Raw genomic sequence first — 21,988 nt, forward strand, 5'->3', positions numbered from 1 at the left:
GGGACCAGGAAATGCTAAGTACTCTGAGCAGAAAGAGTTGAACTTCTTTTTTGTTTCATTTACAATTCAGCATCTTCTAAGCTCCAGGGAAAATGATTGCATGCCCTATATAATGTGGGTGTTCTGATTGTACAGTCAAGTTAAATTAATTGTAATAAACAAAAATTGTCACTAAAGTTCCCAGCTTATACCTCTAATATTGTGTGAATACATTTTATTTCCTAACATTATGAAACAGCCAAGAGTATAATAAATTACTTACCTAGGCCCTTTGAGGATTTTTGCATAATTTACCAAAACAAATTGATTTTAGTGGAAAAGCTGCTAATTTACATGGGTAGGAAGTGTTTTCCTTGGTGTGATGAATTTAATTTCAATTTCCCTGTTTACATGAATTCACTCCAGCAATTCATCACTGTTAGATTAAACTACAACTATGTTTTACTTCAGTAGGCCCCTAACATTCAAAATATATGAATGAAAATAAATTACACTTATGGTATAGCTGTGTATTATACACAATACAAGATTGTTAAGGTATCTTAAACATACTATTGATCTTAAGATAGCAAACAATGCAATGTAAAAATTTTAAGTATGAACAAAGCAAATTTGTGTTCTCATTAAATTATTTTCAGGGGGGTTTATTTGGGTTGGGTTTGAAATATTGTGATTTTTGAAAGAAAAAGAGACACATTTATAGGGTGTTAAATACATAGGAATTTGAGCTGTAGTTGAATTTTATGTGTCTTGGTAGTTCACCACTTGATGTCTTTATTTATTTGTAATGCTAAAAAAGCAAGTAAGAGAAATACTTTTGGACCATTTAAAACTGTGTCTCATACACTTTTTGAAATTCAGAACTTGGTCATGGTTCACATAAGAGATTCTGAGGTAGGGTATCTCACAAGGTTTACCTGTTGGCTGGTGTCATAATCATCAGAAAGTTTGAACTGAACTGAAATTAACTGGCAAGTTCTTTAATGTGGTATTAAAAAGTCTCCATTCCTTACTGGTTTGGGTTATACATTTCACTTTCTTGCCATAAATATTTCTCCAAAGGAAATTTCCTCACAGAATAGAAATTTTACTTTGTCAAGAGTAACCTGCAGGGGAGGAAAGAACCTGGTTCGCAAGATAACACTCATGACAGAAACTCTACCTTTACATAATCTGCCTTAGAAGTATCCAAATACATCAGTTCTGCCATATACCACAGATAACATGGTACAACACATTATAGCAGGAAGGAACCTCTGAAAAGATGCGAAGATGGGATAGATGGGATACAGTCATCATCATGGAGGTGGTTGGGTTTACAGTATCAACCGTATGCATTTCTGTGTCAAAGCTAAACTGTCAAACATACTGTAGAACAGTATGTAAAAGGAGTACATTTCACTATGGAACAGTTTATTGACTCCACAAGATCTGTTTTCTGGAAGCTATACTAAAAACATTTGTGAAATATTGTCCATCTCAGTCTATTTAATAATCAGAAAACATTTTACAAGGCTCTCATAGCAACATAGAAATCATCATTGGCATATAGGAAAAGAAATTTAAAGTTAGCTAACATAAAAATTGGTAGCAATATCAGGTTTTAGAGAGGGGAGGATGATTGTTCATTTGAATTCAGAAGCATTTTTATGTATAAATCTTCAGCTGTTGAATATCCTCCCCATGTTAACTACTCCTTGTGTTCCAGTACCACAAATCATTTCCAGGTTCACTATGGATAGAAAGAGGAGATGGGGGGTCAGACACAATCTTTGATGTTATTAATAAGCAGATATTTATTTTACTATATTTATTAGTACATGTTTTGTGTGTGTGTGTGTGTGTGTGTGTGTGTGTGTGTGTGTGTGTGTGAGAGAGAGAGAGAGAGAGAGAGAGAGAGAGAGAGAGAGCAGGCTCATGTGTGTATGCTTGTGTATAAGAAGGAGGATGGGAGGGAGAAACAGAGAGGTGCACACACGAGTCCACATGTGTTATGGCATCTGGATGGAGGTCACAGGTGAACTTACATTTGTCATTTTTTTCCTTCCAACATGGGATTGGGGATTTGTCAGATGAAATTAGATTGTTAGGTTTACAAGATAAGTGATTTTTAACTGTATCTTAATAGTCCATCAAATCTGTCTCTTTTATTAAACATTATTAGTTTTCTGAGAAGTTTGAACAATATGTTTCAATTATATTCACCCTCTCCATCAACTCTCCAATATCTAATCCCCTTCCCTATCCACTCAGATTTGTACTTTTATGTTTTCCCCCTATAAATTCCAAGTTGTGCTGCTCAAATCGTTTTTTTATATGTAACCGTCCACTGGAGTATGGTTGACTTACCTGGGTCAACACTCAAGAAAATTAAAAAAAAAAAGAAAAGAAAACTAACTCTTCCTTTCCTAGATATTATCAATGGCCAATATTTTCTTTTCTTGGGGGTAGAACTCCTTTCTTTTTTTCTTTTATTTTTCTTTTTTTTTGGTTGTTTTTTCAAGACAGGGTTTCTCTGTGTATTTCTGCCTGTCCTGGAACTCACTCTGTAGACCAGGCTGGCCTCGAACTCACAGAGAACTGTGTGACTCTGCCTCTCAAGTGTGGGAATTAAAGGCATGTGCTACCACCACCTGGCTAGGACTCCTTTCTTAATGTCATAGCTGAAGATTGATCCTGAATTTTCAATTGGAATTAACAACAAACAAAATCCTGGTTTATCAATAATAATATATGTCAGTCATTTCCTGAGCATTTTATATCAAATAATTTCATTATCTGATGTGCTAAAAGTCTGAGTTGTTTAGTCACATTATCCCTATACAACAGAAGCAACTGAGATGTAGCAAAAGCTTTTCCTCCAAAAATTACAGAGCTACTATGTAGGAAAGATGGGATTTAAAGTCATGGAATTCCCTCTAGGGCCCACAGGGGAAACAATAGTTCTAGAGATGTACAATGAATTCCACTGGCCGATTGAGGGGTTCTGTGGGTATAAGGTTCTTCAGACAAGGGTGGGAATTTCGACTGATGGGCAGCACAGCCAGACACAGACACATCTTTGAATATTAAAGGGAATCAGAAATAGAACAAGAGGAATGAGTGGAAATGATATTAATTCTTCTATAAAATAGTGTTTCTCACAATCTCTTTAGTTTCTTTTTAGATAACTTCATATATAATGAAAAATTCTACCCTTTGACTTATGTCATGTAATTAATGCTTAATTTATTAAGGTTCATCAGAACTGACAAAATCATCATTAAATATAACCATAGAAAACATTTTAAGGTTAGAGTCTAATATGATTCAGATTACAGGCTAAAAAGGAAAATTGTTTGTTTTTTTGTGAGAAAAATAATTCTTATGTTGATGACAGGTGTTTTGTCAACAGATTATTTTTAAAAACATTTTTCTGTCTTTGGGAGTGTTCTTATTTGCTGTTCTTTTACTTTGTGTTGTTTTATATTATATTTTTTACTACTTAAAACAAATTTTAAATTTAAGTTTATAAGTGGGACTCAGGCAAAGTTAAGATAGCAAATCTATTTTTTAACCTGGTATTTCTTCTTAGAAGAATGTTTCTCATTTAGGGGAAAAAAACTGATCTGATAATGTAACTTCATTGAAAAAGTACATGAATAGCAATCATGATGTTCTGGATTCAATGTCAGAGGTACATAAAGCAGTCAGGGTATTACATGCTTATAATGCTAGTACTTAGGAAGTAGTGACAGGAGGTTCAGAACTTCAAGGTCAATCTCAGCTAAGTAGTAAGTTTCTCTAGGATCAATCAGAAAGAGAGAAACAAACAGTTATAGATAAATAAATAGATAGATAGATGTGGTGATTCCCCTGTAGGCTTACAGCAGGCAGGGAAAAAAAACAAGTCATGAAGAGACAAGAGTGAAACTCAGCTCAGCCCAATTTTATTGTAACCAACCAGTGCTGCACCAGGACTTAGAAGTCTTACCCTGATCATTTTACTTTAGTCATATTTAAGCAGAGCACAATTTTTTTTTAAAGTATTCAGATAATTAACTCAGTCCCAATTGCACAACAATTTAAGACATGTTTACACTGAGATTCCTACAAAGTACATCTGGCTTCTTTCACAAGAATGGCACTGTTGACTCAGAAACAGTGTCTAAATTTAGGGTCTAGGGAGTTTGATTGAGGTAAACATAATTACTGTGGATATTGCTCTGTATGCTGTGAATGTGTTGCTCTGATTGGTTGATAAATAAAATGCTGATTGGCCAGTAGCCAGGCAGGGAGTATAGTATAGGTGGGATAAGCAGAGAAGAGAATTCTGGGAAAAGGAAGGCTGAGTCAGGGTTGCCAGCCAGACACAGAGGAAGCAAGATGTAAAAGTACCAATAAGCCACAAGCCACGTGGCAACTTATAGATTAATAGAAATGGGTTAATTTAAGATATAATAACTAGACAGCAAGAAGCCTGCCATGGCCATACAGTTTATAAGTAATATAAGTTTCTGTGTGTTTACTTGCATCTGAGTGGCTGCAAGAGCCAGGTGGACACAGGAAACTTCAGCTACACATAATGCCTGTGGGTGTCAGGATTGGCATAGCCCTAAGATAGCGTAGAAGTCACTTAGGTTTTTGTAAATCACAAGTGACATCACTAGTAAGAATGGGTTTATAGTCTAAAAACAATGCTCGAGATTTAGGAGAAAAGGTCTTGGATAAGGAAAAAACATATATTCTGGAAGATACTGACAGAGCCTGTCTCATTAGAGAGCAAAGGATCATCAGGTTGTAAAATATATGATTCCTAGCATTCCAAGCAGAGCAGCTGCACATCTCATTCCATTGAAGAGGTAGGCTGTGTATTTAACTTTCTTGGCTTCTCTGGTGCTTATCTGTGTGCACTAGGCTTTTGCCCTCTACAAATAGATAGACAGAGAGACAGACAGATGTTAGATAGATAGATAGATAGATAGATAGATAGATAGATAGATAGATAGATAGATGGATAGATAGATGAATAGATAGATAGATGATAGATAATGGATAATGTTTAAATGATAAATAAAATTTACTGTTAACATAGGGGATTCATCTTCATGAGAACTTATAAACATGTACATTATTTTATAACTATTTATCTTCAAGTTGATCCATGTGAATTGTATGCACATAATATCATCATTTCAGACCATCTTGTTCTGGAGAGCAAGCAGCTAACTTTTAATTCATGGACCTTAGGGGATACTCTAGACCTAAACAATAGCAAGAAGGAAAGGATATCTCAAATAAGGTTTATAACACAAGCAGAAGATAAAGAGAGGATTCAATATGAGCTAGTAATATGGTTTTGATGAGTACAAGGGTTGAGATATTTGAGAACATGTGGAAGAAGACAAATGGAACATTGCATGAAATGTGCCTCTTGCATTACTTGCATATAGCAACCCTTAGGGACAGAAGCTTGACAAGATTATCCTCAGCCATGCTTATCTTTCCTTATCTAAGAATCTCATCTCCACTTGTCCATTATGTCTAGAAAAACATGGCATATTTACTCCCACATCTTCAGATCAATCATTCTTAGGCTGACACTTTAGAGATGGTAAAACATTTTGATCTATTCCTCCTACTTTCCTTCCAGTCAATCCCAACAACAGTTAGGAATAGCTAGCCACTATGTCAGCCATTTAAATTTTCCCCAAGAAGAGCACTGAATGCTGATATAGAATAAAAATTTCAGACTAGCAAATATGTTGACACATATCTATGATTATTAAAATGACAGAAACAACATTTTAAATTAAATTAACCCTCCCACCATTCATTAATCTACAAAATGCTTCTTTGTGGACATATAATGAGATGCATACTTGCAGAATGCCATGTTTATTTAACATTGACCTCATGAAGCAACAATCATTTGCATACTTCTCTCAATTAAATATTATACCAACATCTTTAATTAAAACTATAAAGGGCATCGACAATATTACATTCTCTTAATGAATGGTGAGACATACTATACAGTTCAGAATTTCTCTCTGTTTAATTCTTCTGATTTTTTTTAAACTGCTCAAACTGCACTCTCTATGAATGTTGTCAATTAGGATGAAAAGAAGGAAAATTAAAGTTGCTCTTGAAATGCACTGTGTTTGCACGTAGAATCTATGTACATTCACAAGGTAGTGATTTGCATATCTCTGGCTTAATTAGAACAAGAAAAAGTGGACATATGAGAGGTTAGGGTGTATTCACCCTCTTACTAGTGTATTCTTTTCCTTTATGGGAGACTCATATCCGAAGACATTGTCTTTTTTTCAAAAATGTTAGGTTACCCCCCTAAGACAGGCACTGCATGGGTTATTTGAAATTTAATCTGTGCACATTGAATTATTTGTGGACACATGTAATGTGGCATTGCTGAGATAAGGAGTATGAGATAAACTTGGTATAAGTAAATGCAGAAGAAGTTGGATTCTAGAAAAAAAAAATGTCTCCCAGTCCTTTTCTTATAGTTATAAAAGGTTTCTGTGAGCCACTGTTATACCATCAATAACACGAGAATAGTATCTTATATGTCATTGGCTTTCATAGCAAATGGAGAGTGCCAAACAATGCACATGCAAGCATTTTGTAAACTATTACATGTCAAATAAATATAAATACAATCTTATTTTTTTATAAACTTGTAATATCTGAGACAGCAATGACAAAAAAATATGATAATGGTCATTGTCCAAAACAGTCTTACAAATCTAGAACAAAATACAAATAAATCAGCCACCATAATTGAAGTGAAATGGAATATGTAATATGCCGGAGAAATAAAGCTACCATATAAATATGACAAATCTATATAAAATCCATTTTGCTTCTCTGAGTAAACTTCTTGAAATCAGGCTATTGAGAACAGATTACGGCCAGAGGAAGTTAAAATCTGTTGCCAGAATCAAAACTGAGGATTCTTTTATGGAGTTAGAATTTCAACCCAACTTTAAACAAAGAAATGAAATTTAATGTTTTCTTAAAAATACATTTCTGAGACAAATTACCTAATTTCAAATACAGCAAGTTTCTCCACAGTTGCTTCTGGTTAGTGTTACCTCCCTTTTAAATTGGATTGAAAGGTCAACTGGAAAATATTTTCAATGAACTCAACTAAAAATCGGTGAAACTTAGATATCTGTCTCTTGCTACCTCTTTTACTTCGTATGCCTTTGTTTTACTTATATATAGCACACACATGCAACATGCATGCTTTACAATTAGTTTCAAGTTTGCAATTAAGTTAACAGAAATATAGAATGCTTTCCTCAGGTTAGCATATTAGTTATAATTGATGAGCCTACCACGATATACTACTTCACTTACATTAGGGTTTGCCTTTGGGATTGTGTGTTCTATGTGCTTGAATGAACTTAAAATGATATGTACTCACCATTAATAACACATAACATAGAGTAGCTTTAATATCCTAAAATCATCTTTATTATTTTTACATCATTTCCTCTTTCTTGAATCTTGGTAACTTGTGCATAGAATAATATTTTAAGGTGTGTTACTTTTGTTTATGCTACATTTGTTAACTCCGTGAAGCTGTGTCACTGTGTCTGTCTAAAACACCTGGTCTAATAAAGAGCAGAACGGCCAATAGCAAGGCAGGAGAGAGGATAGGTGGGGCTGGCAGGCAGAGAGAATATATAAAAAGAGAAATCTGGGAGGAAAGAGCTACGAATGAGAGAGAAGCAAGAGGACATCAGGGGCCAGCCACCCAGCCACCCAGCTACACAGCAAGCCACCGAGTAAGAGAAAGATTTACAGAAGTAAGAGAACAGAAAAAGCCCAGGGCAAAAGGTAGATGGGATAATTTAAGTCAAGGAAAGCTGACAAGAAACAAGCCATGCTAAGGCCAGGCATTCATAATTAAGAATAAGCCTCTGTGTGTAATTTATTTGGGAGCTGGGTGGACCCCCCCACACAAAGAGCAAGAAATAAATAACAAGAGTAACCACTTGCCCTTTACTACTCATGCCTCATAATTTTATATTTTCCAGAATGCCTTATCATTTAAATCACATAAAATACATCCTTTTTTGTTTGACTTCTTTTACTTAGCAATATAAATTAATGTTTGCCCTGTATCTTCTCATAGCTCAGAAACTCACTTATTTTAACACAAAACAACATCCCATTGAATGGATATATCAGAGATGTGTTGTTCTTACATCTACTGAAGCAGGTCTTACTGCATGGTTTGGAAAATATATATATAAAGTTGCTGTATGTATTGAAATTTATGAGGTTTTCTGTGGGCCTAAGTTTCTTTGGTCAGTGACATAGGGTATGATTATTTTTGCATGAGACTATCAAGTTATCGCCAAAGTATGTCATCAATTACTGTGCTACTAGCAACAATCACATTGTCCTACTGCTGAGCAATTGCCTCAGCAGTTTGTGTCAGTGCTCTTCAGTTTGCCAGTTCCAATTGAATGTAGAGCTAGATGGTTAGTTTGAATTTTCCTGGTTCTTTACAGTAGCAAACAACCCTTCATATGTATGTTACAAGTGTATTTGTCTTTGGTAAAATGGACATTATCTTGCCTGAGGTGGGCATTCATGTGCATGCTATCTTTGGTGGAATGAACATTCATGTGTATGTTAACTTTGGTAAGTTGATTTTAATGTGTATGCTATCCTTTGTGAGATGGGATTTCAGGTATATGACATTTTAAATTGAGTTGGTTGATTTATTATGGTTGACTTTTGTGAGTTTATTGACTATACAAGTTACCCACTTCCATATTTTTAGTATTACTTTTCTCTCGCTATATGCCTTGTCATTTCCTTCTCATTTAGTGTCTTTCACAGAGAGGAAATTTGTGATTTTAAGGAAGTTCCCACTTACAAATACTCCTTTCATGAATAAAATTTTGATTTTACATCTAACAATTCCATCACTAAATCAGATATATTTATTTCCCCTCAAGCAATCTTATAGCATTTTTATAGTTTTGCATTTCCTATTTTGTCTAGTCATTCATAATGAGTATATTTTGGAAATGGGTGTATGTTCTATGTCTGCATTCACTTCTTAATATGTGACTGTCTATGTCTTCTATTGTCTTTTGAAATATTAGTTGACCTATTATATTTCATTGGACAGTTTGTCTGTACAATCACCAATACCATGTGTGGTAGTTTAAATGTGGAAGGACTCCCACAGGCTTATTGATGAACATGTACTCATAATATAGTGGTATCAGATTGGCAGGTAGGGCATAACTGGAAGATGTTGGTCAAAAGTGTATGTTTTGGAAGGGTATATCTTGACCTGTGCATTTAGCAATTCTTTAGTATTCCTACCTTCCATTAGATAAACATCCTCCTCTGCATGCCCATGCAAGGGAAAACACCATGATATTAAGAGCCTCTATATTCACAGTCTGGATTGCATCTTTAAAATTGTGAGCTTAAAATGCATAATTCCTCTTCATAAAATTTTTAATTCAATTTTATTCACATCTAAACTGAATTAACTGACACACCATAAGTCTTAGTCACTGTAGCTTTAAAGTAAGTCCTTAAATCTAATAATTTCAGTCTTTCAATTTATTATCCTCCTTATATGTCTTGCTGTCTCTTCTCTTTGGGCCTTCCATATGAACTTAACATTACTTTTTCTAAGTCCACAAAATAATAGCTGACATTTTGATTTGGATTACATGGACTTTATAGATAGAATGAAAACAATCTTGGTAGTATAGAGACTTCCAATCTGTGAGCATGGACTCTCTGTGTTTTACAGAATAAAAGTATGTCCTGCATTCTTACCTAGTCTTGACTTGTGTTCTTGAACTGGGAATGTTACCCATGTTTCTCTATAACCTTTTTCCTCACATCAATGACCAGGTGGACTGGAATGAGATTAAGCTGGATATTCTCATTCTTCCATATAGATGAGTGAATATACCTGTATCTGGGTGTTTAACTCAATTTCCAAGGTTCAGTTAAGGTATGGTAAGTCCACAAAACATTAAACTCTGAGCAAAGAGTTTCTCCTAAATGCAGTGATCTAGATTATTTAAGTGGAGTTTCTTCCCCCCCTTCTTCAGATGATGAGGGAATGTTTTCCAATATTTCATTCGAACTCTTATAGATGAGTCTCACAGAAGATTGGGAACTGCACTGGATATTTCTAACTCTTACATTTAGTATACTGAGCCTCAGCAATTCATCAATTATGTATGGTCTTAGCTTGCCTGCTCCAATACTGGCTGTGATGGAAATATCATCTCATAGGTATTTATGAAACTAACACAATTTTCTTAGTTGAAATATATAAATTTAGGAGAACAACTCTTCATTTTTTTTTTGTTACAGATCCAAGAAATTTGATGACTCTTCAGTTTTTGGCTTGATTTTTAGAGTTGTTGATGTCTAAAATCCTTATATAGAAACTAGAAATATAGCAATAATATTTTAGGATCTGCAGGATTATTTTAGAAGAGTGAAATACGACAATTATTGACCTAGTGGTAATTGCCTAATGCAACAGATTCTGAGTAAGCCATTTTCAACTAATCAATAGTTATAAGGCACATATTTCAATTACTAGCATTCATTTTTTCCACCTGCAGGGTATATCTAAGTGCATTCAACAGGCTTATTGAATTTTACTGAAGGTTGATGACCATGTTATTTTATCCAATGAAATCATATGATATGACATTTATACATATAGACCACTCTGGTGTGTCTGTTTAGTTAATAGAAACTGACATAGTGCTATAATTTTAAATAAAATATCTTATTTGAAAATAGAGATATTCTATGATATTCATTGTATTCAGTGAACAAAAACTTCTTTTAATCTTAATACTAAAACTGACTTGATTCACCACGTGAAAGCTGATTATTATCAAGAATATAGTCTAAGAGAGAAAGTTAAGGTAAATATAATATCTACAGCATGAGTTTTTAAATCTTGATTCTCAAGCTTGGTAGACATGTGCCCTGATGATCCTCTTTTCTCTATAGCTTTCAACCACATGAGGATTAGCCATTTGAGGATTTTTGGACATTTTCAGACTCTGCTTCACTTTTCTATATAATAGACATATAAAACAGTTTGTTGTTTGAAGAAACCTTAAAATGTTATTCTCAAGTGCTGTGGGATGTTCTGTATGTCAAGAGTGTTGCTGATTGGTCAATAAATAAAACACTGATTGGCTAGGCAGGAAGTATAGGCGGGACAAGGAGGAGAATAAAGCTGGGAAGTGGAAGGCTGAGTCAGAGAGACACTGCCAGCCGCCTCGATGACAAACAGCATGTGAAGATGCCGGTAAGCCACGAGCCACATGGCAAGGTATAGATTTACAGAAATGGATTAATTTAAGCTGTAAGGACAGGTAGCAAGAAGCCTGCCATGGCCATACAGTTTGTAACCAATATAAGTCTCTGTGTTTACTTGGTTGGGTCTGAGCGGCTGTGGGACTGGCAGGTGAGAGAGATTTGTCCTGACTGTGGGCCAGGCAGGAAAACTCTAGCTACACTCAAGTAATATAATCAAGATGTTCCAGGGTAGAAACAACCTATCTTTAACAACAAGACTGTGTACCTATTTTATCATCACAACTCATCTGCTCTCTATTTGTAGGTATGGATAATCTAAAGAATATAAATTCAGATGAGAGACTCTAAGAAGTGATAACATCAGTGTCTTCTGTGTGAAATGATTGGAATCTTCAAGTCCTCATGATACTATTGTCAACAGCAACCATTTAGAAACCATTATAAAATTACTGTGATCACTGTGAAGTCCTTAAACAAATGTCTTGCTTAATGATGCCTAGAAATTTATGAAAGAGAATATTATACTCTTATACTCTCACCTTATCCATAAGTAAACTGAGGCTTTGAAATGTCATTCCATATCAAACAATGAAGAATAAACTCAAAAAGAAAATATTCATCACTTAAATTATATTTTACAATTGTTCTCTAGATAACTACTTACTTAGTATTTCTGTGATGTTTGACCCAAAAATGCATAAAATGCTAAGATAAGCCCTTTAGACCTGCTACAACTTCTATAGCAGGACCCTTCCTTGATTTAGGTACTACCTGCTTTTTTTTTTTTGCCTTCTTTGACACCCACAATTTAAAAATCAAAATGTTCCTTGGTGCTTGATTGAAACTAACACATTTTAGGAAATTTTCCAGCTTTAATCACAACTATAAAATATATTAGTGATGCCATAAATCAAACATATTATTCAGTAAATAGGTCAAGTACTAAATGCTGTATTGTTTTAGATCATATCTCAGCTTCAGGATCGCCAAAGTAATCATGGAATGGCAATGAAAAGGATGACACATAATTTGGTTAAAATAAAAATATTTAATTTGTTTAAATTTGTATGCATTAAAATGGCAACCAAAGTTTCTGAACATCAATAACTATTGGTTTATTTATACTGAATAATGATTCATATTTTCAGTTATTCCTTTGATACAGTTGCATCATAAAAAGTTTTCTGATAAAATGGCACTGAAACAAAATAAGGTTTAAATGTTGCATATGACCCACTGAGTTTTCTGATAAGTGGGTGCAATGTCCATTTTTTTTCAAGACAACATTTCTCTGTGTAGGTTTGGAGCCTTTCCTGGAACTCACTCTGTAGCCCAGGCTGGCCTCGAACTCACAGAGATCCTCCTGCCTCTGCCTCCCAAGTGCTGGGATTAAAGGCATGAGCCACCACTGTCTGGCTGTAAGCTCCATTTTTGAGTGACATGTAAAGGCCTATCCATGTAGAATGTCTTTGATACATTTAGCTGCAAGTGCAATGATTCTTGAGTGACCATTAAACAGTATGTGACAAAATACCTAACTTCAGTGTAAATGAGTCTTGGCTAATGGTAAATAGCAGGTACAGTGTTCCCATGAGCAGATTCCTCACTTTCATTTACATATGTTGTTACTGGTTACTTACATTCATAAACTCATAATGTATTCCCCAAAGACTAGGAATTAGAAATGGTACAGGACATTTTGGCAGTGTCAGACATGGGTTCTATCTCATGCAGTGGGTTTCAAGTTCATCAAAAAGTAATAATAGTAACTGACTATTATACTATGTAGCCACTATTGCACCAGCATATCTTGCAGTAAGTCTCTGTTGTAGTTCACATGGTTTATTGCTAGGTGATATTTATGATTACTTTTGTCCTCTGTAGTATACAAAGTACCTTCCAGTAAAATAAATGCTAGTCAGTAAGGAATACCAACTCAATTTTTTCATGTTTGATGAGATACGTTGTGTATGCTCTAGTGGCCAAGAACCTGGAACTAGATATGTCATGGGCCTAGAGAAAAAAAACTGATTATTGTTCTGCTAAGGAACATAGCAATAAAATTAATCCTAAAGACATTTTTGCTATAGTCACAGATTAGAGCATCAGAGAAATGTCTTTTAGTAGATGGTAATTAATAAAGAGATCTAAATCTGAACAAGGTGCAGAGACTGAGAGACTTTGAAGAACTCATCCACAAATGGCATATCTTTATAAAACTCTTCCCCTCAAGGATCAGGCATTTATGTGGAAGAGGCCATGGAAAGATTTTAAGATCCAGAGGTGATAGATGACTCCATGGAAACAGCATCTTCCAGACTCAAGAGGACAGATGCACATATGAACTCATAGAGACTGTGAGAGCACATTCAAGATGTCCACAGATTCAAACCAGACAAAATTCCATCACTGATAAGGGAAAGTGAGCACAAAGTATCACCCCTAACCAAGAAATTATTTGCAACTCATACATACTGAGACGGGAAAGTCAGTGTTCTGTAGTGGGTGTCACTGTGTATATTTCCCAAATTCCAGGGTAGGCCTTATGCCTGGGAGTAGTTACCAAGACAAAACTGATTCCATGTTTTCGCACACTATTTTTGTATTGGTTTTGGTAATTAATGTCTCATTGACTGTCATTTTTTGTGAAAGAGGGAAGAGAGAATACAAGAAGTTGGGTCAGAGGAAGGGTGGGGAGAACGTGGGAGAAATTGGAGGGAGAATATGCTCAAAATATTTTGTGTGAAAAATTTAAACAATTAAAAAATTGTTAAAGAACAATGGATTTATTTACATTTCCTCCCTGTATTTCTTGTAATTTAAAAATGTATAGAGAGCTATGAGTCAAAGATTGGAGTACATCATCTATTATACTTAGTTTTAATGTCAAATTCCTAGAAATTAGAATCACTTATGTAACCTACCTGTTCCTCCACTGATATCAGAACAAGTGTTTCCAAGCTTCTATTGCGGATTAGGGATCATCAGCTCTCAGGGAAACTTCCAGAAATTCTAGTACCATATTGTGACTGTGTAGGCACCTAGTCTTGTGGACTGAGCAACTGCTAATTATCACCCCCTCTTTCAGTAGACAGCCATGGCGGAACTATTCCAATTGTTAAGGCATCCAGAATAACTACTGGGTTCTCAGCTCTAAGTTGTGATTCTGCTGTTACTATTTTAAAGTTGACTTAATAAACTTTCTTAGAAAGGAAGGTGATAGGTAGGTAGATAGATAGATAGATAGATAGATAGATAGATAGATAGATAGATAGACAGATGGATGATAGAGATAGATGATTGATATGCTATAGAGATTCACCCCATTCGTTCTGTTCCCCTAGGAAACCCTGACAAATACAACATATAATTTAATTGTGAGATAGGGCAATTAATGAAATTCTGGCAAAAAACAACCTGGATCCCAGATTGTCTCAACGACAGCTTTCTTTCTTTTTTTCTTTTTTTCTTTTTCTACTTTTGTTTGTTTGTTTGTATTATATCTGTGCTGTCACTCAGAGACTGATTTTTCTTGTAGCCTTTCCAGATGACATTCAGCAAGTCATATAAGTACACCATTTGGAATAATTTGTAAAGAACGTTGCTAGAAGTCAAATGTACAACATTCAGTTCTCTCATTTATTGTAAACAGTGTCACAGTTTTCATTGCCTTGCTCCTTGCTATTCCTCCATTATGGTTTTTGTGATCACCATTGAAAGATTTCAGATAAAACACAGAGTATAGTGGATAGTGGGGAAAACGGGTAGAGTTTATTACAAATTAAGGGCATCACACTCTCAGAGGGTAGGGCTGTACAATGGCTAAAGAGACTATTGCCATGTCTACATTTGAGGCATACTTTTGTTATTTTTAATATCACACACGCAGGCACGAGCACACACACACACACACACACACACACACACACACACACACACTTCTTTTCCTAAAGACTTTGTCTTATCTAAGTGGTTAACTTCTACATCAGAGGCCAATGGAATGCTTTAAAAAAAATCTCTTACTACATAGTAATCTTATAGTGCTTAGTTACCTATCAGTAAAGTTTTGAACAGGATAGAATGGCAAATTCTTTTCCATACCATACCCATAGGTGTAACTCAGATTCCTGTCTTCTGACCAGTACTTAAGGACCTGCAATTTCATTCCTATAAGCTCTTAGTTAGCAAAGAAATCCAACCCCAATGTTCTCCAAGCCTGCTCTCCTTTATGTATCTACTTAGGAAGATAATCATTTCATTACCATTGCTTCCTTGTCTTTGAACCATACCAACATAGTCAGCGTTAGTATGGTGATTGTCTCTTATCTCAAAAACTAGGAAACCTAAGTTAGGACACTGTCTTTGCTGAGACAGCCAGCAAAAAAAAAAAAATCCACAGTTCTGTGAATGAACTGATAATGTGTACAGATTGCTAACATATTACTATACAGAGAAGTCTTTGAATGTTTATAAATGGAATGCGTCTCAGATCTTAAGTTGTTTTCTAAAGAATTCACAAATTTATTGACAAATTGATAAATTTCAGTAACATCAAACTGATTACATTTCTCACATATCTCTATTTTAGTTTGTGGGGAAGCTTCTGCAATGTGGATGCTATTTGATTTTTTGCTTCTAAATTAGTGAATTGGCAATATAATTGCATAGATTAGGCTTCAAATGACTCTACCCTAATGCAATTTATTTTCATATTGGTTTTTTATTATTAAAATGTCTGAAAGAAGAAAAACAACAGAATAACTATTAATTTTCAGCCATAAAGTTTCTCCCCAACACCAATGGATGTATTTGTTACTCATATCAATCTTATAAAATTGAAGTGAGTGTATCTGTTTTATGAAGTTTACTACTAAGATAAAAGCCAGTGTGTTGGATGCTATTTTAGATGAAGAAAATGTGCAATTTGGAATTATATTTGAATTCAACTGATTATTTTTCAACAGGGGTGAAAGTGAGCAGTTTGTTATCACAGTGTTACACAGTATTCATTTTTAGTAATTTGCTTCCACAATGGTTTCTAATGATGAGCTCCAAATGATGAATTAGTTCATTCATTATATGGAGTTTGATCTGCCACACAGGGCAGAAGGGAGAGATTGCACTCCTCATTCACTGTTCTTATTGAGCATCCAACAGCCTTCCCACTGACTTCCGAGGGCAGAACACACAGAGCATTAAAAGGCAACAATCTGATCTTGCTTTACCCCCTATTGTGCTAATCTGAACTCCCTGGAAGCTCCAGTGAATTCAATAGGAGCTCCGAGTTCAGCTCACTTCTCAGAGAAAAAAGATGTGCTGTGCATTCGGATGGCCACCAATAGTTCTTCAGTACGCCTGCTCTGTGCAGTTCGTCCACTTAAAAGTTTCAAGTCAATGTTTTGAGGTTGAACTTCCCAATCATCAGTCAATACCTCTCTTTGCTTTCCATTCTAAGCATTCTCTTTTAAACTGATGTGTATTGCACCAGCATTTGTTCTCATTTTTCCCCCCAGAAATATGTTTACATAATGATTCCAATTTAAAAGTCATTACTAGAAACAACCTTTGATATCTTTACTTACACAGTTCAGTCTTCACAAGGGTGTAAATGAAACATTCTGGTCTTCCAAATGACAATAAAACTTCACGTTACAGTCTCCACTGTATCTTAAAGAGTCTTTCTTATGCTGATCTATTTTCTGTTCTGTCACCAGTCATTCACAGTGTTTTAAGTTCACTCTTTTTACGTTATCACTTTTGTCAAAAATTGATGTTCTCTAGACCACCTTCAACAAACAGACACATAATTCTTTTGGTCAATTTTAAAATCCCGTTGATCATCCTCTACAATGATTAAGTGCTCTCTCACCACTCCTCAATAGTAATTTTTTTTTCCAAACCATGAAGCTTCCACTGTGTATCTCTGGATTTTGAGCAAACAGATCGATTTGTTCTATGATCAGCACACTGATAAAGAGTAATGATCCCAAACTTTACCCAAAGAAGCATCTGTTCCTTATATATCATATGCATATGCCATGATTTGAATAAAGCTGACTCTGGTTCCTTTCATTCAGTTACCCTCCTTCCCCAAGTACTATATTGTTTTTTGATCAATCAGAAAGGGGGTTGAAATGTTTTTATAGTACAAATGTCAAGGAAAAAAAACAGGCTGACAAGCACACAAGCAAAAACTACTCTGCATGTCCTACCTCTAAGTTGAAGAATTTTTATATACACAAGTGACCTACAGGATTTAGCCGAAATTATTGAAGTCACCATTGTGTACTAGATTTTTACTAGTAATGCAATGTGGAAGTAAGGAAATACTGTGTAGAATAAAAAGAATATACACTCATGGAAATGGTACCAGACTATTTTCTACTGCTATGAAGGAATACCCGAGACTGGTAATTTATCAATAAAGGAAGCTTATCAATTTTATATTTGTGGATATCAAAGAGTGAGCAACTATTGGCTACAGTGAGGACCTCCAGAAGATGACATCAACAGAGTAGAAGCACACAGAGAAGAGGTCAATGGCTATTTTCATGTTTTTTTTTCCCCCATTGAGTTTATTTAAGGTTGCATATGAACATTGGCTCTGGAGTCCTTTATCATAGGATGTGCAATTTATCAGGGGATACATGATGAGAGAAACTGATAACTTTCACCCAGCAATCTCTAGCTGTACATATAGGAAGAAGAAAAGGGCCATTAACTACTGTCTCCTAAACATGACATGGTCATTCCACTCAGGAACTCACAGAACCTATGGCTGTATGCACAATACCAGCAAGGGATTTGGCATGTCAACAAGGCATCTTGAATGTAGGGGTGGTGGTCATGGGAGAGCTACAATTTTGTTCCTTGTATCTCTAACCTAGGATTCCACAAAATCATCTGTGACCCGAGGATCAGCAGAGATACTCGGTTCTAGCGCTGGGAATATTAATAATTTAAAATCTAGATGAGAAACCATGTTTGAACCATATCTCGATCATTGTCTAAATCAGTAAAATGAAAGATATTGACCAATGCTTTTTAGTGACATTATGGTGAGATATTTTGAGTACTAAATGATGGGAGACTATGGCTAAATTTATTAATTCAGAGAGTATAACATATTTATATTTTTAACTTTTAAGATATTACTATTTCATAAATTCATTTGCATTTTATTAGATGTTCCTTAAGTTAGTGTCTCCATATTACTTCTAAATTCCCTTTCTATAACTCAAATGTATAATACTGTTTAGAGAGGAACAATTTTAATGAATTTATAATCCTATTATTTTTATTTTGTACATATGAGTAATTGTCTGTTTGTAGTATGTATAGCACATATCTGTCTGGTGCCCACAGAGACCAGAAGAAGTACCATATCCTCTGGAACTGAAGTCCCAAGTGCTTGGACTTGACATGTTGGTGGTAGGAACTGAACCTGTGTCCTCTTCAAGAGCAGAAAGTGACTATAACCATTGAACCTGATCTTCAGCTGCCTACTGCTTTTTTTTTTTTTATTAATCAGATTTTGTATGCAGGTCACATAGTAACCCATTCATTTGTATGTCTGAACTATAAAGTTCTGCTTTGGTTACAATATAAACCATTGAATTGAATCCATGATCCTAGGACCATATACTCTAGGAAACTACCTCTAATGATTTGTATTAGGAGATGGAACTGTGTGATAAAATTTCATGTGTATATTACAGAAAATTTACCAAAATGGATTGGTGACACATTCAATCACTATATCAATACTGATTCTAACAACAAGAAGTTGCATAATCTTCCCCAGCTTTGTTTGCTTTGCTTAGCCTACTTGGGCATTCATCTAAGCAAATCAGGTTTTTTATCATACTAGATATTCTTTGAAATGGAAGCCATGAAGAGAATTAGAGGAAATGTTAGCCAAGATGAAAGCTAGTTATTCTCAGGAAAATAAAACAAAGTAAGACAGAGTGAGAGGTAAGACCAGTGTATACATTATCCTAATAGTAGAACCCATCCGACACCTCAATCAAGTGGTAAGATCATTACCAGGTGGAAAAAAAGTTATTTGTAGAGGACAGATTGTATGAGCTATAAGTGATAAGCTGACAAATCCTCTCCAATTGTACCACTAGGAAATCACCATATAGCCAAGCTGTTTTTAACTTGTGTATTTTAATCTTATGTAATTGTAGCAATAATGGGCTATGGTACTGTGATGTTCAAGCTCCTGACCAATATAAACTGATCTTTAATTTTTGTAAACTTCAGAATCCCTAAACTTTTTTTTTAATTGCTTGAAGCCTTTGAGGTTTGATGATTTATGTTCACTTTACCTTTCTCTTTTTCTTTCCTCCTTTTTTCGTCTCCACCTTGCTTGCTCTTCTCGTTTTGGATAAAAGATCTCACTGTGCAACTGAAACTGGTCTAAAGGCTCTGAGAGATTATTCATCAGTTAAGAGGGCATGCTTTTCTTGCAAAGGATGATAGTTTGGTTACCAGGACACACATCAAGTGGTTGACAGTTCTAGCTACATGAGATCAAACGCAGTCTGCTGAACTTTGTGGATATAAAATACCACACATGCATAAAGCAAAATATATTTTTTTAATTATCAGCCATCCTCCTGCTTGATGCTAACTCTGGAGTACTGGAATAGTGGGGATATGCCACCATATGCAGTGGTTTCTGGCACTTTCCTTCTAAATCAACACAAAGTAAGTAAGTTAATATAAATTAGTGTTATGCCACTGTACTTTCAAAGAGCATAACTTATTTCTTCTGTTGTTTGGCATCCATTTTATAACCTCCTTTTATCATGTCACTTTTCCCAGTTTCCAGTGATCACTAGTCAATATTTAGATTAACATTTTTAGGTTTGATATGGAAGAGACTATATGCCACTTATGTTTCTCTCTGTGTTTATTTCATCTAAGCAATGACATCCATTTCTTTCGATTGCTTTGTGAATGACAGGATTACAGCTTTCTTTATCACCAAATAATACTATATTGCATATGTATATGTATCTCCCACTCAGTTTATCCATTTATTTCTTGTTGCACATCTAGACTGATTCCATAAAGCTGTTGTGAATAGTTTTACAATAATCATGGTAATGTAAGCATGTTTATATTTGATGTTTTCATAAACATTTTAAGATTTTTTTAAGATTGGAAGCTCTGGCTTCTAAGTGCTAAGATAGGAAATAAGCATTATATACTGTGTATATTAAAATGAGCATCACTGTATTACAGAGATAACTCCAAATGTCTTTACTTCTTTAGAGAGGTTTCCTTTGCTTTGTGTTTCTAGTCATAAACTATTTCATCTGTTTTCATATCAGTTAAACTTAGGAATTAATGGGAAATGTAATATTTTGTGAATTACATCATCAATATTGTGTGTTAAAGGCAGACTATTGATTCATTATAACATGTTTGAAGAATACAAAGTTTCCTGCAAGATCATGTAGCAAAGATCATATTTGGAGTCAAATATACTTGTGATATGTTTGTATGACAAGGTTCCATGAAAGTGACTGATGGAATCATTAAGGTGATTACTCAAAATGAATGCTGCTAACAATTAGTTCAAGAATATGTATGAGCACCTAGAATGTTTTAATACCTCTGAGTGAATATACATAGATATTTCGAGTGGGTAAGTGGGGATAATATCTTTTTCCTTGGATATTAAACTAAAAAGCACTGAAGTTAGAGTCGATAATGAAGCAAATTTTACTGTGCTAAAATAATTTACAGAGTACAAAAATTACAGAAATAGAATCTATGAAATAGCTAAGCAGGTAAAGATGCTTGCTGCCAAGCCTAGCAATGTGAGTTTGATACCTGAAACCCACATGATGGAAGGAGAGAAACAACCCCTACAGTTTGTCTTCTCTCTATCACATACATGACATGACTCACATGTTTACACACATATGCACACTCAGAAAAATAACTGTCTACAGTTAAATATGTCATAATACATAGAAACAAGGTGTAGAATATTTTGCCACGACATACCTTTTTTCCACTGATACTCATAATTTTTCCATTTTTAAGTCAATGAATTGCCTTAGATATTTACAATCCCAATCACTTCTAACAACCCAAATTTGACAATGTCCTTACTAAACAGTGGGCATTTGTAGATATCATCAATTTTCTGCCAGTGTCTTCTTTATCTATTTCAAGATCCAATGCAAAATATCATAGAGCATTTGCTGAGCTGTTAAAAATGCAAAAAAAAAATCAGAACTCACCCTACAAACAAATAATAAATGGACTGAGATGGAAATCAGAAAACATCTCCTCTCAAAATAGCCTCAAGAATATAAAATATCTTGGAGTTAAATCTAATTAAGCAAAAGAAATTCTAGTATGATAAAAGCTAACTTCAAGTCATTGAAGAAAGAAATTGAACATGATATCACAAGGTAGAAAGATCTCCCATGTTTTTGGATTGATAGGATTAACTTACTAAAAATGGCATCTTACAAACACCAGTCTACAGATTCAATGCAATACTCATCAAAACTTTAACACAGTGCTTTACAGTTCTTGAAAAAAACATTTTTAAGCTTTTCAAGGAAACACAGAGAACCCAGGATAGCTAAACAATCCTGAATAATAAAAAAAAAAT

The sequence above is a fragment of the Peromyscus californicus genome, unplaced genomic scaffold (assembly GCF_007827085.1).
Source record: "Peromyscus californicus insignis strain IS unplaced genomic scaffold, ASM782708v3 Scaffold_8__1_contigs__length_139910024, whole genome shotgun sequence".
Classification (NCBI taxonomy): Eukaryota; Metazoa; Chordata; class Mammalia; order Rodentia; family Cricetidae; genus Peromyscus; species Peromyscus californicus.